This window comes from Apteryx mantelli, chromosome 10 (assembly GCF_036417845.1).
Source record: "Apteryx mantelli isolate bAptMan1 chromosome 10, bAptMan1.hap1, whole genome shotgun sequence".
In the NCBI taxonomy this organism is placed as follows: domain Eukaryota; kingdom Metazoa; phylum Chordata; class Aves; order Apterygiformes; family Apterygidae; genus Apteryx; species Apteryx mantelli.
Window position 1 is genome coordinate 313,702 of NC_089987.1, and position 17,310 is coordinate 331,011.

The window sequence follows — 17,310 nt, forward strand, 5'->3', positions numbered from 1 at the left end:
CCCCCTCTTAAAGCACCAGATCAATAGCAGGAAAAAAAAGAAAAAGAAAAAAAAAAAAAACAACAAACCCTCTCGCTCTGCGTGTGTGTGTTGCAGCAAATGTGAAGAAACCGGGAGCGTGGCTGCTCAGCGGCCGGCGTGGGATGGACCCCCCCCCCCCCCCCCCCGCTCTGCTCTGCACTGCGCTGCACCGCGCTGTGCGGAGGGCAGCGACCCTGGTGGATTCCCCGGGGACGCTGGACCAGTCCTGTCCCGCTGCAGCCGCCGGCACCCCAGGGGCGTGCTGGACTGGGGTGTCAGTTCCCTTGTATTGACTGGAAACTGCCAAGGCCAGGCTGGGCCCAAAGGTGACCTCGGATGTGCCGTAGCAGCACCCACCGGTTGCCATGGCAACCTGCTCCGCGCTGGAACACGGTGCGGCGTGATGCCAGCATGCAGGGACACAACCCCGCTGCCGGCTGCCGCACGGGCTGCGGGGCTGATCTCTGCCAGTGACTGCACTGTCCTGCGGGGCAGCGCCCCTCTGTGGCTGCTCCACTCTCCTGGCGCTCCTGCCCTGCGCCTCTTTCCGCCAGAGCAGGGTGGGACACTGCCGTGCACAGCTGCATCGTGCTGTGTGTGCTGTGCCATGCTGTAGTGTGTGCCGTGTGGTGCCACACTGCATTGTGCCGTGCCATGCTGCAGCATGTGCCATACCATGCCATGCCACAGTGTGTGCTGTGCCACGCCGTCCCATGTTGCGCTCTGCTGGGTGGACCAGGTCACGTGCCTGCTCCGAGGCCAAGGGGCCGGGGCTGCCCAGGGTTGTGTGCCAGGATGGTGCTTTGGGAAGTGCCTGCTGGCCGCTCGCCCCGGGCACACAACGCTGCTGTGCCCCTGCGCACTGCAGCCAGCAGGGGCTCGTCCTGCTGCCTGGGGGCTGTGGGGCCAGGAGACGTCGTCAGCCACCGGCCGTCGTGGGGAGCCTGTGGCACAGCCCTGGCTGCCAGACGCTGGGGCCCCGCGCCTGCCCACCCCGTGCGGTGACCTGGAGCAGAGCAGACACCGGTGGACAACCCTGGTGCGGCAGCACCGTCTGGCCGGGGAGCAGCAGCGATGAGTGCTCGCCTTGTGCTTTAATTACTGCCGTACTGCTGCTCTTCGCAATGCTGTGTTAATTGAAATTATACAGCTGCCACACTGTGGCTGGGATGACAGCGGCTCTGCTCGTGTCCCACCCTGCGTCAATGAGGACCATCATGCTGGAGAAACAAAGGCGAAGCAGCTGCTGTGGCTCCCTGGCACCCGCGCACGGCTGCTGGGACAGCGGCCGAGCCGCCGGCGCTGGGGACACCAGGGACATGGGGACATGGGAACACCAGGGGCACAGGGACACTGGGGACATTAGGGACACCACAGACATAGAGACATTGGGGACATCATGGACATGGGGACACTGCAGCCACAGGAACATCGCAGCCAAAGGGATGCTGGAGACATGGGGACACCAGGTCCAGGGAGACATCAGGGACATGGGGATGCTGGGGACACTGAGAACACTGAGGACATCATGGACACAGGAACACTACAGACATGGGGGCACTGAGGACATGGGGACACCGTGACCACAGGGATATGGGGACACCAGAATGCCACAGACGTGTTGTGGACATGGGGACACTATGGACATGGGGACACTGCAGCTGCAAGGCTGCTGCAGACATAGGGACACCTCGGACACAAGGACACCATGCTCACAGGGACATGGGGACACTGTGACCATGGAGACACCATGGTCACGGAGATGCCATGGACATGGGGACACTGTGGCCACGGGGATGCTGCAGACATGGGGACACCAAGGCCATGGGAATGCCACAGAGACAGGGTCATCTTGGACACAAGGGCACCGGGGACACCGTGGACCTCTTAGGAGGTGGCACTGGGAGGAGGCACGGATTGAGGATGGCGCCTCGAGCCGTGTTTCAGGACGAGGCGCTCACTCATGATGCTATTCGGTACTTTAAAATATGCAAAATGAGGAGCTGGTGCAGACCTCATTAACACCCACCTCCAACATCATTAAGATGTTTCCAAGAAAATTAATTGAGAGACTCATTAAAAATAAATTAAGAAAAATGTGTTGCAGAGCGCCTGCTCTGAGCTCGTAAATCACGGCTCAAAGCTCCAGGCCGCTGCACAGGCAATTAACGCCAGCCAATTTGTTTTATCCTGACTGCGAAAATTAGAAAGCAGACGTGGAGATTAGATTAGGGACGTCTGTCAAGCGGAACTTGGAGTGAATATTTTAGGATACAAAATGGAAATCGGGAAAACAAAGGAAGCTGAGCGGTCCCTGAGAGGAATGGGCAGGGGTGACAGGGAGGAGTGGCCGCGTTGGCCGGTGCTGTGCTGCTGCACAGATGGCACCGGCCGGCATTGCCCATCGGCCTTGGCCATGTGGGCTCCCAGCCCCGTCCAACACCGCGCACACATTGGCTCCATGCTCCGCACCCAGGTTGCAAAGGCAGCTCCGTGTTTCGCACCCGGGTTGCAAAGGCAGCTCCATGCGCCGCACCTGGGTTGCAAAGGCAGCTCCATGCGCCGCACCTGGGTTGCAAAGGAGGCTCCATGTGCTGCACCTGGGTTGCAAAGGCAGCTTCATGCTCTGCACCTGGGTTGCAAAGGCAGCTCCATGCGCTGCACCTGGGTTGCAAAGGCGGCTCCATGCGCTGCACCTGGGTTGCAAAGGTGGTAGCGCTTGCGAGGGGAGCTGCTGCTTGCGCAACCCGTTGTTGTTAGCACCACCTTGCCCATCAGCAGCATCATCCATCAGAGGGTCCCTGGCTGCTCCATGCTCACAGACTGGGCTGCAGAGCCCTTCTGCGGAATGAGCAAGCGCTTCTAGCCCTGTCTTGCACAGGGAAGCGAGGCACGGATAAGTTAAGAGCATGTTTGCAGTTACACTATGTGACCATGTAAGCAGCTGGTGCAGCTGACATATGAGCAGGGGCAGGCGCTGTACTGGTGCATCGTGGTGGCGCTGGACACGCGGAGAGCCGTCGGTGCAGCCAAACGCCACCTGTGATTGCAAGCAGTGGCGGCCACAGCGTGCACAAGCACGTAGCTTGCAAAAATGTCTGCATGGCCCGTTCGCAAAACAGGGGTGCAGGTGATCAGCTGCGTGATGGGAGCAGCCGGGAAGGCGGCCCTGGAGCAAGCGCTGCTCCTGCCCTCCCTCCCAGCTCTGTGCCCCAGCCCCACGAATGGCTGCCTGCTGGCTGCAGGGGTGTCTGAGGATATCGGGTGTTCTGCTTCACAAGAGACAACGGATGTCGGCCTCCTGCGTGGTTGGGTACCACTTTCCAGCAGCCATCCTGAGTGGCCTGTTTTCTAGACCACTGCGGTCATGCTGCTGCACACTGGAACACAGAAAAAAAAAAAAAATCCCCTCGACAGGGAAGACTTTGCACCATTATTTTCTTTGTTTTCTTGTCTCATTTTGTCTAAACATGTCCAATGCCCCTGTCCTGAGGTCCAACTCCATAAACCCCTTATGGTTGGGGTGGTATTTTAAAGGCAGAACTAGCCGAGTATGAAAAGTATTTAATAGCTTAGGAGTCGTCTCCTGTATTTTAAGCTGCCATTCCCTGACAGCTCCATCTCTGCTGCACCCACCCCCGAAATGAAGGGAACGCTGCCTTTGTGCAATGGCTGCACGTCACCTTGGCCAAGGTTCGGTATTTGCTGCATGTGCTAATCACGCACACCCTCCTGCCATCCTGTTTTGGGCAGATAGATACCTCCGCTTTGCGCTGCTGGCACCGGAGGCAAGCCATACCTGCTGCCAGTGTGGTACTTCCAGGGGACTTGTCCTTCTCCATGGGGAACAGCTGCTTCCCACCAAATGCCAGCATGCACGTGCCTGCACACGTGTGCACACACACATGCACACACACACACACACACACACACACACACACACACACACACCCTGCAGCACGCACACATGCTCTTGCTCTGCCCGCATGGTCTCCTAGACAGCGTGGTCTCTGTACCATCTCCCAGCATACCGCAATCAAGCAAATGGAAAGGAAAAATTGGTTTAGAGCAAAACCCGAATGGCATCCCTTTAATAAGAGCAAGCCTGGGAGCATGAAAAGCAGCACGGTGGATGGTGAACTCCTCCAGCAGCTGAGAGGAAGCTATGTCATAGCAGGTAGCAGTATTTTTACCTACAAAATGGAAGAAAACAAAGAAATGAGTCATCAGTGATGGATTCGTGCACACAAGGACCAGGGGATAGCAAAGGAGATGCTCTGCAATTGCAGAGCAGCTGGACGCTGTGGTGAGCAAGGTGCGGGCAGGCAACGTCTGGTCCCTGCAAAAGGTGAAATCCTGCCTCCAGGTACAAAGCGCAGACCCTGCTCCAGCGCCGCCATGGCCTGTCGAGGCAGCGAGGGCTTGTGGGATGAGTGGGCCTCGCAGCCACCCAGTGACACCATGGTGCAGGAGCTCACAGGGCACCGGGGCTCATGGGGCCACCAGGGCTCACAGGGACATGGGGACTTGCAGGGATGCTGGGGGTCACAGGGATGCTGGGGGACAAGGGGATACCAGGGCTCATGGCGATGCTGGGGCTTGCAGGGACGTTGGGGCTCGCAGGGATCCTGGGGCTTATGGGGACATTGGGGCTCATGGGGATATTGGGGCTTGCGGGGACATCAGGGCTCGCGGGGATGTCAGGGCTCATGGGGACGCCAGGGCTCATGGGGTTGTCGGGGCTCATGGGGACGTCAGGGCTCACGGGGACATCGGGGTTCGCGGGGATGTTGGGGCTCACAGGGATGTCAGGACCCGGGGAGGGTGACGAGCCAGGCTGCGGGCAGGACCTCCGCGCGGCTCCCCAGCACCTGCCTGCAGTTTAGGGCAGGGGAGGGGGCGTAAGGGGCTCACGAGGCTGTAGCACGCGCTCACGTGGAGCACAGGCAATAGCTGACACGATAGCATCACACCCGGGCTCAACGCCTGCGGAAACACTTCTGTTTTGCAGCTAAAATTTTCCATGCTGAGCCTTTGCCCAAAGATTCATTTACTTCACATGTTTGATTAACATCCTTTCAACTATTTCTGAGTTATGGAATGAGTGGAAAAATACTTGCATGTGACAAAATTACCAGTGTAAAAAAAAAAATTCTAACCACAGGAAAATAGCTACATATTTTTAAGCTTACCCAGGCTTCATCCTTGTGTGGCCTAGCACCTTCCCCGGAAACAAACCCGAGCAAACATAAAAATACTTTGGGCATGCTCAGGTGGCACATGCCAAGCCTGGGGAAAAAAAAACAGGAAAAAAAAGAAAAGATGTGAAAACTGAGGGAATTCCAGTCTAATCCCACTGCTGCCTTCACCCTGCCGGTGGAGAGAGCTGTGGAGGTCATTTGTTTGACAAAATTAAAAAAGTCTAAAATACACAGAAACATCTGATATGCACCACAGAACTGGAGCACCTGCCTATGTGCTGATAATGGAGGAAATGAGCGGTACGGCAACACCTGCCACCCCGCGGTTTAGAGGAGCCATGATTTTCACTGCATCTGGCAGTCTTCTAGCCACCCTCGTCCTGCATTTGCTTGTCCAGACCCCTGGCGCTGTGGCCGACGCCTGTTCCCGGGAGGCTCCTGCCCGCCCTGCGCCAGGCGCGGTGCCGACCAAGGCGCGCAGCCCCACCAGCAGGACCTGGGTTGCAGCCGCGCTCGCTCCTGCAGCAAGCCAGCCCCTGCGTGGAGACGCGGCTCCCCCGGGAGCAGCGCAGCCCTCGGCCCGTAACACCCCCTCGCCCGCATTGGGTCAGTCCGAGCGGAGGCGACACCATGCTTGCTTCTAGAGCTTGTGCTGCCTGTAGCCCAAGGAGAGGCAGGGTGCAACCCACCCCTTGGTCTTCACATGCCCATCACGAGGGAGCTCTTCCACCTCGAGGGACAGAACCACTATGAGGAAGCACAGCTAGGAGAAAGGAGCACGAACACCTCCATGGCCATCCGCTGACACGGGCTCCATGCCACCAGGACTGCCTGTGCAAATGCCAAACAATGTGTGCCTCTGTTTATTTGGGAAGGGTTAACCCAGAGCTGCTTGAAGAGCCCTGCAGCATAGGGCTGCACCACCTGAGGACTGCTTATTGATTTTATAGTTAGTGAAAAATTTAACAAAGGGAACATGCTGGAGCCCTGCAGAGCGCTCTGCGTGGAGCACTGGTCTCCTGTGCTGCTGTGTGCCAGCTCCCAGACGAACACGTCTTGTCATCCTGAGCAGGAGTTTGGAACGAGCCAGCTGAGCAATTGCTGCTCACACCTGCTCCTCGCTGAGCCTCTGCCTTTCGCTGCCCCCTTGGGCCGCTCAGACCGAACACGAGGGCATCTTTAATGGCGGGGAGGCACGCTGGCTCTTTGGCAAGGTTGAGGCAGAACAGAGCACGCGCACACGTGTGTGAGAGCGTGCGCTTGAGCGAACCTCTTGGTTCAAGCTGAGGACTGTTTTGGGCATTAAGACCAAAGCTGGCTGCAGCACAGCCCCTGGTGAACACAGGCTGCAGGAACCTCGGCCCGGAGTAAATCGCGGTGTCCTCGGTGCTGCAGTACGGGGCGGCCAGAGCTGGCCACGTGCGGAGCCAGGCAGAGCCTGCTCCGCAGGGCAAACAGAGCCACTGCTGAGCCCCTGGCCTGCGCTGCACTGATGCTGGAGGAACCCAGCGACGGGAGGCAGAGGACGGCGTGGAAGGAGGTGAGGAAGCAAATGCAGCTTAATGATGCTGAAAGCTCAGGGCTGAGGTGGCTGAGGCTCATCCCTTACAGACCGACCCTTTTGGACAAGCCGGTGCAACTCGGCTGGTCGCAGAGACCCCCGTGAGCACCAGCCAGCACAAGCCTTATGGCTTGTTCTGCAGGAGCCTCCCGGAAGACCCCTTAGCAGTGCACAGTGCCGCGTGCAGCAAGCCCAGCAGCTGGTCCAGGTGCTGGCTGCAGGTCAGGAGACAAAGATGCAGGGTGCTGCTAAGCACCCAACCCAGGAGAGCAGGAGAGTGCTGGCTCTGCTGCTGCCACCGTGGCACTGGGATGGCTGCAGAGCTGGGCCTCCGGAGACCCCCGACGGCAGCATCTGCAGCAGGGGAGCCACGTGTCCCTGAAGATGGAGCGGAGCTGCTCACCCCTTTCCACCCTTGGGTGAGAGACAACCCTCTGTGTCGTCTGACACCCAGACAAGTGCCTGGATAATCTGCCAGTCTGGTATTGCCCAGGCGGGCCCAGAAAGACCCGTTTCAGCAAGCAGCCAAACCAGTACTACTTCAGGCATTGTCACATTACTCTTTCTTAATTCCTTCCGTCTCAAGGTAACAACTTTGGTTTTCAGTTTTGCACATTAAATATTTCCAGGCTCTTGACTTACTTATTGACTCAATGACTTTATTTGAATTCCTGCCCATTCCCCAGTGTCCTTTCAGGGCCAGGGTGACCAGTGTGGCTCGCAGGGCCCAGGAAAGAGACCTGCTGTCACCTGTGCTGCTGTGGTGTCCCTCTGTTCTGCTCGCTGATACCTGGCACCTCCGCTGCAGGTGCACAGGGAGCCAAGGCCGCACTCCGCTCGAGCACATTGACAGACTCCTGAAAGATGCGTGGGCAGCCCCAAACAGCGCCATCTCTTCTATCACTATCACAGAGGCTTCTTTACTGCTTAAGGACAGAACAGGCTATGTTAATGCATATGTCCAAGGATGTGGTCAAATGTCTCCTGCAGGCCTTCTGCTGCTGGTGACTGGGACAGGGCTTGGCGATGTTGCAGCAGCTGCTGGCAAGCAGAGCTCTGGTTGTAGGAAACGCTCCCAGGTCAGAAACTCTCCCAGAGCTCCTGCCTTGCCTCTCCTGCAACAGGAGAGGCTCCTGGCAGACCTGGGACCTTCTTAGCTGTCACACTCAGAGAACCAGAGCCTGGCCTTCTGGTGGAAACGTGCCGGTTGTTTTCTTGCACTCCGGACTGCTTTTGGGGCTGCCTTGTCACCTCCGTGGGCAGCAGCCTGTGCTGTGTCAGCAGATGGGTTCCCTTGGGAAGCCTCCAGACCGAGAGTCACAGCCGCTGTCCACCCAGACCCACCTTGCTGGTCACCAGCTCCAGCCACACCAAAGTCCCATTCTCTCTCCATCACTTGTCAGAAGATGCTGGTTTTTGCTTTCTTCCATAGAAATCATAGGCTGTCGGTGACTTCCTAGGCTCCTCTGGGTGTTTTCACCCCGACAATCCTCTGCTGCAGGTGGAGATTAAACAACAGTGGTGACCCCAAGCTGGTCACCTTCCTCCCTGCAGCATGATGATGTTGTGACATTTTTTTTTTTTCCCCTCTCAGCCATGCTGAGCCCCAGGTCACGTGCGGGTGCTGGACACGAACACTTCGGCTTTGAACCCCCTCTGCACCTCCCAGACAGTAGCTGGGGAGGTCGTTGTATAGCTGCGTATCGCTCGTCAGAAATCCTGCTTCGATTTACAGGCGCTCAGCTTAACGAACAGCAAAGAGGGGATACTCATGTCACTTGAGTTCACCTTCCTGGAGGGCGCAGGGCGGCAGCTGTCTGCAGGGGGAAGGTGGTGGCAAGGCCAGGCGAGGGGGCCGGCGGGTCCCCGCTCTGGAGGGCAGGCAGGCGGCATGGCCAGCCCAGCCGAGCGGAGCCCAAGCCGAGTCCACACCCGAGCCCAAACCTGAACCTGAAGTGAGCCCGAGCCGAGCCTGTGCCCAAGACAAGCCCACGCCCGAGCCAAGCCTGAACCTGAGTGGAGCCCGAACCCGAGCCTGAGCCCGAGCCTGAGCGGAGTCCGAGCCTGGAGCCGAGCCCAAGCCTGAACCCGAGCTTGTGCCCAAGCGGAGCCCAAGCCTGAGCCTGAGCCCACCCCTGAGCCTGAATTCAAGTGCAAGCCCGAGCCCGAGCCCAAGCTGAGTGGTGCTCAAGTCTGAGTGTAAGCCTAAGCCCAAGTCCAAGCGCGAGCGGAGCCTGAGGCTGAGGCCGAGCCTGAGCGGAGCCTGAGTGGAGCCTAAGTCCGGCTGAGGCTGATCCAAGGCTGAGCTTGATCCGAGGCGGAGCTTGATCCAAGGCTGAGCTAAGCCCGAGCCTGAGCTGAGCTTGAGTGCGAGCTGAGCACGAGGCCGAGGCCGAGGCCGAGGCCAAACCCGAACCTGAGTGGAGACTGAGCGGAGCCTGAGCCTGAGTCCGAGCTGAGGCTGATCCGAGGCCAAGCTAAGCCCGAGCCCGAGCCTGAGCCCGAGCCCGAGCTGAGCCCGAGGCTAAGGCTGAGCACGAGCCCGTGGCCGAGGCCGTGCTCTGGGCCGCCGGTGCCGGGGGGAGGCCGGTGCCGGGGGGAGGCCGTGCCCGCGGGGGAGGCGGCGCCGCGGCAGCACGGGGCGCTGCAGGGCGGCGGGGCCCAGCGGCTCCCCCCGCTCTCCCCCCCCGGCCCCTCGGGATCCTCCCGCCGGGTCCCCCCGGCTCCCCGAGCTCCCCCCGCGCGGCGGCAGGGGTCGCTGTCGGCCCGCGCTGGCGCCGCGGCGGCACCAAGATGGCGGCGGGCCCGCGGCGGGCGTGGGGGGGGGGGGCGCGGGCCGCGGACAATGCGGGGCCGGGCGGGAGCGGAGGGGCCGCGCCGCGCCCGCACCTTTGCTGTGCCGCCGCCGCGGCCCGGCCCCGCGGGGAGCCGCCGCCGCCGCGGCCCGTCTCGGCGCGGGTGTCGCCCGCCGCCGCCCGCCCGCGCCCCGCCGGCTCCGCGGGCCGCGGAAAATGCCCCAAAGCGGCCGCGCCGCGGATCAAAGGCGGCGCTGGCGCCCCCGCTCGCGGAGGGTCCCTGCCAAATACCTTCGGTAATGCGATTAAAACACAGATTCCGTAAACATCGATTTCCCAGCTGTTTAATAATAATGTGGTCTGTGTCCTCAGCGGTTTCGGTCGCTCCGTAAGATTTGAGTCCTGTGGCCAGCTGGGCCGGGCCGGGCCAGGCCAGGCCAGGCCGGGGACACGGAGGGGGACGTGGAGATGGAGGGGGACGTGGAGATGGACGTGGGGCGCGGAGCAGGGCCCCACCGGCTGCCGGCGACCCCATCGCCCCCCCCCCGCGCCCGGGGTCACCTCTGGCCCTGCCTGTCCAGGGGTCTGCGCCATCACCTGCTCCCATCCCCCTCCCCGCCGTCCCCCATAGCCAAAGCCCAGCGCAGAAGCGGAGCCGCCGGGCCCGAGACCGGCCGCGCTCTCGATAGAGATACTGCCCTCGGATTCACAGCACACCTCCCGCGGGGGAAGGAGACGTAAACATGCGGCATGCCAAGTCTTCGCCTGAACCCGAGGAGCAGATAAAGGGGGAGAGGAGGGTCCCAGCCCGCCTGCACACTGAGCATCTGCAGCACCGGCCTGGATTCATGAAAGGGAAAGCAGGAACAGACTTTGCGTTCGTGGAATTTTAATGAGCCCTAAAGGTTATTTCTCTGCAGTTCTAGTGATAATTTCCAATTCTCTATGTTCATAGGAAACGGGTACCTCAGGTCTAATCACATTTGGATACTGTCTAGGGCACATTCTGTATGTTTGGCTGCTAAGGAATATCAACAAACATAAATTATCAGCAGCATGGTCAGATTCTACAGGGGAGAAATAACAAACAGGAAAGGCTTGCATGGCTTTGCATTCTGCAATGAAAATGATCTCATTATCCTTTCCAGGGACTCAGCCAGCTACTTGAAAAATACTTATTAAAAAAACATTGCAGCTCTTGGGAGAGGGTCCCCTCCAGAGCAAGGGGAAAAAGAAATGGAAGCATAAAAATAGAGAGCAGGAGGAAACAGCTACAGTGGCAGGAATAGGTGGGAACGTGCCTGGCTGCATTTCAGTACCTGCTGAGAGCCCAAGCCCAGTCCTGGAGCAGACCGAAGTGTTGTCGCCTCCTCTGTCCCTCCAGCCCTCCGGTCCTCCTTCCAAAGCAGGGGGGGAGGGATGTTGAGGCACTGGTGGTGCACGCGGGGTGCCCACCCAGCCCAAACGCACAGGAGCCAACGTCTCCATGTTCTCACTGTTCGGCCCTGGCACAGAGCAGATTCTGCTGCTGGAAGAAGCCAGGGGGCTCCACTGACAGCGCAGAAGCTTGTGCCTCCTTCCCCTTCCAGCTCACTGGTGGGGACAGGCCCGGGGTCTCAGCCATGGATTAAAGGGATGAAAGCACACAAGCAGCAGGGGGTGGTGAGAAAGTGCTCAGATGAGCACTAGCCCTGCGCAACCCTGAAGGCACACACCAGCCCCAAAAGGTTGCAAAAGCTGCTATGGAGCAGCTGTGTTGGGCAGTGCCTCTTTCGGTGCTGTGTCCTATTTACTCCTCATGGTAACCACCTCCACCTCTGCTCCTGCAAACTGGGTCTTGGTTTCTTGTGCCTGTGGGTTAAGGATGTACATAGCTGGGTAGGAGCTGCCATGTTTCCATAAATAATTGTGAGCTGGAAGTCAGCCAAAAGCAGAGATCCTGATGGAAGAGGGGTGGACTGGGCGAAGGAAAAGCAGCAGTGCTCAGGTGCAGTCACAGCATGTGATGCCCAGGTTCATCTTTCAGCTACAGCCATTAACACACCTGCACAGCTACATCAGTATCAGCTCTGGGGACCTCCTCCCAAACCAGCAGCAATGGCAATGGCAGGTGGGAAAAGATAAGGGGAAAATGGGGTTGGGGGGCAGGCAGAAAACAGAGCGAGCTGGCTGAGTGGAAAAAGACTCTTGTGATGGGGACAACAGGGAGGACCTCAAATGAAAAGAAAAGCTAAAGTGGGAGTGGGCATAAGAACGCACCTGAGGGTATGGGACAGGCAGAAAGAGAGGAACCTCATGCCCTTTCCTTCCTCATGATTAAACTTATCTCTGGACAAAAAGAAATGAGTAGTAAGATACAGAAAAGAAAAAGCATAAAACCCAGGAAGAACAAAGTTGGGAACACACTACTGCTGAATAAAAACTTCATTAGCCCCATTGGCATGACAATAATCATAGAAAAAATTTCAGTAAGAGTGACACAAAGGGATTGATTGCCAAGGGAGGAAACAGTGGATTTACCATGTCTTGATGTCTTCAAGTCCAGCTGAATGCCGTCCTGAAGCTGTCTTTGTCAAACAAGTCATTGAACGCAGCAGTAACGTGGCAAAATTTTCTGGACTGCAGGTACAGAAGATCAGACTACGTGATCCTTTCCTGCTTCAGTCTGTGAATCTACAGAAAGAAAACATGAAGAAGGACTAAGAGAACATGCCATTATTTGTGTTCATTGATAGCGACCTCAATTCCACATTTATCTGGTGGCATTCGAGCTGCGTTCACTGCATAGGTGTGGTTGTGCTGAATGGCGAAAAGACTAGTGGGAGCCACTTGGCAGAAGTCCGCCTGGGCATGTGCATCTTGGGAGACCGAGTCAGCCTCTCCTCAGCACTGGACTGCGCAGGCTGCGCCAGCTGAAGCGCGCGGGTCCGTCTTTGTGCCACGTGGGCTGCGAGCAGCCTGGTGGCCTTTGTGTCTGGTATGGGCCAGCGAAGGTGGTGTCCCAGAAGGATTCCTGGCAACAAGGGTGAAGGGGAGACCACGTTTAACAGGCTCAGGTGGTTTCGGGAGGCTCGGTGTCCGAGTGCAGCCAAGTGTGGCACTTCCTGGCTGTTTTACCTGCCCCGAACCTGGGCTTTGCCTCAGGGAGGAGAAGGCTCTTGCTCTCTTCCCACAACGTTTACAGCCTGTCGGGCAGGGTGGGTGCTTCAGAGCAGACAGCCCTGCAAGAGGACAGGGCTGTAGTGTTGTGAGGCTGATTTTAGCTCTTCATTTCTTGGTTTTCAAATGTTTAGCAGCTGTTCATGCTCTAAAAGGCATGAGACACAGCCAAACAACCTTCTGGGGCATTTGCACTTTCTTACAATACTTCACTTGCAGCCCCAGGTCCTATAGCTCTGTTCCCTCCTCAGAAGTGAGGACTTGGGGCTATACCAGATAAAGCAGATATAGATGGACAGAGATGGTTCTGTGGAAATGTTTACTCACTGCTCAGGAGTAGTCCAAAAGGCAAACTGACTATTAAGAATTACTAGGAAAATAATAGAGAACAGATCATAGTTATGCCACTGAATAGATCCATAATGCAATCTGCATTGTGATTACCATATGCAGTTCTGGTCTGCCTCTCTCAAGAAAAATAGAGTTGGAAGGGTTTCAGAGAAGAGCAACAAGGCTGATCAAATACAAGCAATATCTTCCATATGAGGAAAAACTAGATAGTCTCTTCAGCCTGGAAAAGCGATGACTGAAGGGAAGTGTGACAGAGGATTATAAAATCAAGCCTGGCACGTAAAGGTTGACTGCAGTATGAGTTTTCACTGTCCTGTTAATATAAGAACTTGCAGCACCTCATAAATCAGCAGGTAACAAGTACATAACACAAAGGGTGTTTTTTTTTTTTTTTTTTTTTTTTACATGCCATATATTGTGTTAAAATGCTTGTCACCGGATATGGTAGGTCCCCAAAGTTTATATGCATTCAAGGAGATTAAATATTTTCATGGGAGAAAAATCCACTGATACTGATTAAAAGCCAGACCCCACTTTTGCTTCCGAAGCCTTGGAGCTGGAGATTGCTGGAGGCTGGTGGAGTATTCTGGGCAGTACCACTGTAGCTATGAGCTGTTCTTATACTCTCCCAAGATGATGATAACTGCAGCAGCTCTGTTTACATATTCACTGTTATCAGCTACAGTGGATAATGTATGGGCACTTTTCTAGAAAGCGTTTGTCTATTAATGTTTGGCGGGATGTTTTGTGCTGAGCACATAAACCAGTTTGCAGCCATCCTTAACTGCATGCACTTTCTGCTGTTGCAGGATTACAAGTACTGGCCATTGTATGCCCAGGACAGACCAGGAGAGGCACCTGTCCAAGATGGCCTTGGGACTTGGCTCTAACCAGAGCGCAGGATCCCCAAGCCCTGCGGAGACTGCTGCCCTTGCTGCCATCCGGAGGAGTGCTGCTGGCGCTCCCGCCCCCGGGCTCTGCAGCTAACCAAGGCCACAACCTGCACTTTACTCACTCTCCTGATAGCGCTCATCCACACCAGCTTTTGCCGTCTCAGGGCCATGTGGTCAGAGGAGAGAGTAGAGCAGAGCCTGCTGGACAGCCAATTCAAAGAGGAGTTACACAGTAGGACGAAGGGAAACCTTCACAGCCGTTCCAGCTGAGGAGCTGCTGGGAGCAAAAGGGAGCACAGTGGCTTCCTAGTGGGTGCACTACTGCACCGTTATTTCTGTAGCATACAGAACCAGGAGACCTCTGATTTCTGTCACATTTCTCATCTTCATGTGGAATTTGTCTGGGCAGCTGCCATTCCCGCAAGGCAACTTCAAATGAATGAAATGAATTACTGTTTTTCATATTGCACGAAGTGATTCCAAATACCCTAGTTCAGATGTACTAGCCAGATTCCAGGAATCAATCACCAAATTGCACTGTCTCATTCTGGAGCAAGCTACCAGTGGAGAAACTGAAAACAGGATTTTTGTAGCCATACTGAAACTTCACAGTTGATTTTAAGCCTCTTAGACAGTATAATACTGAATGCAAGTTCCTGCTGAGGGCTATCGACTTCAATATGCGCAAGCTGCAGGGAACACCCTGTGCCATGCCCGCATGTGACAGAGTGCTTCCCTGCACCAGCAGTGCGACTCAGATCAGAGACCAGCTTCCTGGGATCTCCCATCAGCATCCTTTAAGATCCCCATCCGGCAGAAGGGATCTGTGCAGCCACAAGGTGAAGTGCACCAGGAAACAGAATCATCTTCAAAACACACAAAGGGATTAGCACCGTCTTTGAAAAGAGCAACATGCTGCCTCTGTTCCGGGTGGAGACATGCTACCTGCTGGGGCCTCGGGGGCAGAGGAGACTAGCCCTTCAGATGTTTCTTCCAGGTCAGGCGTGCCTGTAAGTGCACACAGGCTGTGTCAACATAACTGCACATACTTGCAGTGCAGTTCCTAGCCTGACTTCTCTCAAAGCACCTGCTCTCATGCTGCTGTGGTGCTAGAGGATGTCTGTATGGTGGGATGCAAGGATATGTCTTAATTATTCATAATTAATTAAGAGCAATCGTGTTTGGGCACTGTAAGACCACAGAAAGCCACAGATTATTCACAAGCCCTGTATGGTAGACCAGCAGGCAGCATTCAGTGCTGCAGCCATGCTCTGGCAAGGCTGGTGCCTGATGCCCTGTGTGTGCAACGTCTCACCTAAGCAGGGCAATTGCTGGTTGTGTGAACCACACTGTCCCAGCCCGCCCTATGCTTTTGGCCCGTCTCACGCCTGCCAGCTTTCACAATTGCTCCGGTGTGTCAGTCCACACAAGCTCCTATTATATGCAACTGATGGGCACACTGTAGGTCTTAAAGCATCTGGGTGGGTGCCCCTTCCTCTGACCAAGCCCTCTCCTACAGCTCTCCCAGGTGGCAACACAAGGCAGAGAATCCAAGATGATTTCCCTAGGCACAATGTAGAAGAGTTCATGAACAGACGACATGGATAGGCCACCACAGCAGCTCCTGGAGATGAGCTGCTTGGTGCTGTCCCTTTTGTCACCTCAAGCAGTGCATCCGCTTTGTCACACACTTCATATTCTGCTGCACAGAGCTCTCTGCAGGGGGCTGGCAGGCAGAAACCCTCCGTCTGCTTACCGTGCAGTGATTACCCGACACCATCCTTTCTGTATACCTTCCACTACAAAAAGAAGAGGCCAATACTGAGCTGTGATGAATGTCATCCAGCCTTCCCCTTTCCTTTCTCTGTCCGATCGTCCTGTTTAATCACTGAGCGTGGCAGTAAGTCAAACATCATATTAGAAGCATGATTTCAGCAAGGTTAGCTCCGCCCAGAACTCTTCCACATGGCAACCAAGAACTCAGGGAGTGAAAGGAGTCCCTGCTCTACTGTGGAAACGCTTCCCTATTTCTGGAGTTTGTTAGTACAAAATCAAAATTATGGACTACAACGCTTTCCATTTCTTTCTTTCACTCTGAATTAAAGACCATCTACTGAAGACTCTCACTTCAAAAAACAGCCAGGCACTTTCTAATATCAAGGAAAATGCCTGAAGAATAAATTGCTCCTATCAGAAATAAAGCATTTTAGTTCTGCCACAAGCAGGGAGATCTGTGTTTATAAGTCTCTCCAAAGGCAACTCCATCTTTTCTGCTTTCCTCTCATTTTCTTTTGATGCACAAAGCCTGCGTACTGCAGTGCTGTGATTGGATTCAGCTTTGGAGCAGTGTAATTGTAAATATTCATTGGAATCCAAGCTAGTTTTCCCAAGTCTCTCTTAAAGGCTCTGCAGCTATACAAACAGCCGTGGCTCTGCATTAGCCTCACAGCCTGGAGGCTCCCTGTTTCTCCACAGCCCCAAAGACTGCTCCTTCAGAGACTGCATGGAGAGAAATCAGCCCTGCAGACCATTTTAGTCAATGCTCTATTATTTTCTTTATTCTCCCTATCCTCTCTGTGCTCTATAACTGTCTCTGGGACCCAGGTGCATGGTGGGGTCCCTCTCCAGCGTCTACGCTGATAACCTTGCTCACCTTCCCATGTCACTCGCAGCTCTCTGGCTGTATGCATCCAGCCCCATCTAAGCTACAGCTGGTGCTTGCACATCTGCGTGAGCCCCTCTGTGTCCTGGTATATGCTGGGGCACCTTCCACCCTCTCCCACCGAGAACCCATGATCCAAGCGGGTGCTGCTTAGTGCTAACACGGCTGCGACTCTGCACACAGGCATGAGGCACTGCAGGCAGGCAGTGTGCAGCTCACAGAGTTGCATCCCCGTTGGTTACTGAGAAGAAAGCAGATCAGCCCTTGATGTCCAGGCAATTCTACCTCCCCTGCTACCAAAGTACCATGATAGCACTCAAACACTGGGTAGGCAAAGGGCAGTAGACTCCTACAGCCATCAAGGAGCAGAGGTGAGCCCTTTCCAGTCAGACCCCGACCTTCACACTGCGTGGGCCAGCCTGACACGGCCACTGCATAGCAAGACTAAACAGCATCAAGCCAACTTTGCTCTCCAGGTGGTCTTGACTGAAAGCCACATCCTGTACAGTTCATTTGCAAAGCAGCACATGTAGGAAACTGCACACAGATACTCTACTGAGAACGCAAATTGAACCCAAAAGTTCTGACAGCAAATCTACGCTCCCATCTCTGCCTCATCCACCCTTATGTTTACCACCAAGGGTGGAACTGCAATGCTCATGCCAAA

General features: G+C 55.8%; 1 protein-coding gene across 22 annotated transcripts in view; it reads right to left on the minus strand.

Moving 5' to 3' along the window:
* Nucleotides 1–4,101: 4,101 nt before the first annotated feature.
* The window catches only part of LOC106498818 (uncharacterized), a 131,070-nt gene continuing 117,861 nt past the window's right edge, over nucleotides 4,102–17,310 (minus strand). For 17 of the 22 annotated variants that reach the window (XR_010885268.1, XR_010885269.1, XR_010885266.1 and 14 more), the window contains one exon: nucleotides 11,985–12,251. The gene's annotated coding sequence lies outside the window, so the exon portion shown is untranslated. The other 5 variants (XM_067302289.1, XM_067302286.1, XM_067302293.1 and 2 more) reach the window with 5 other exon arrangements.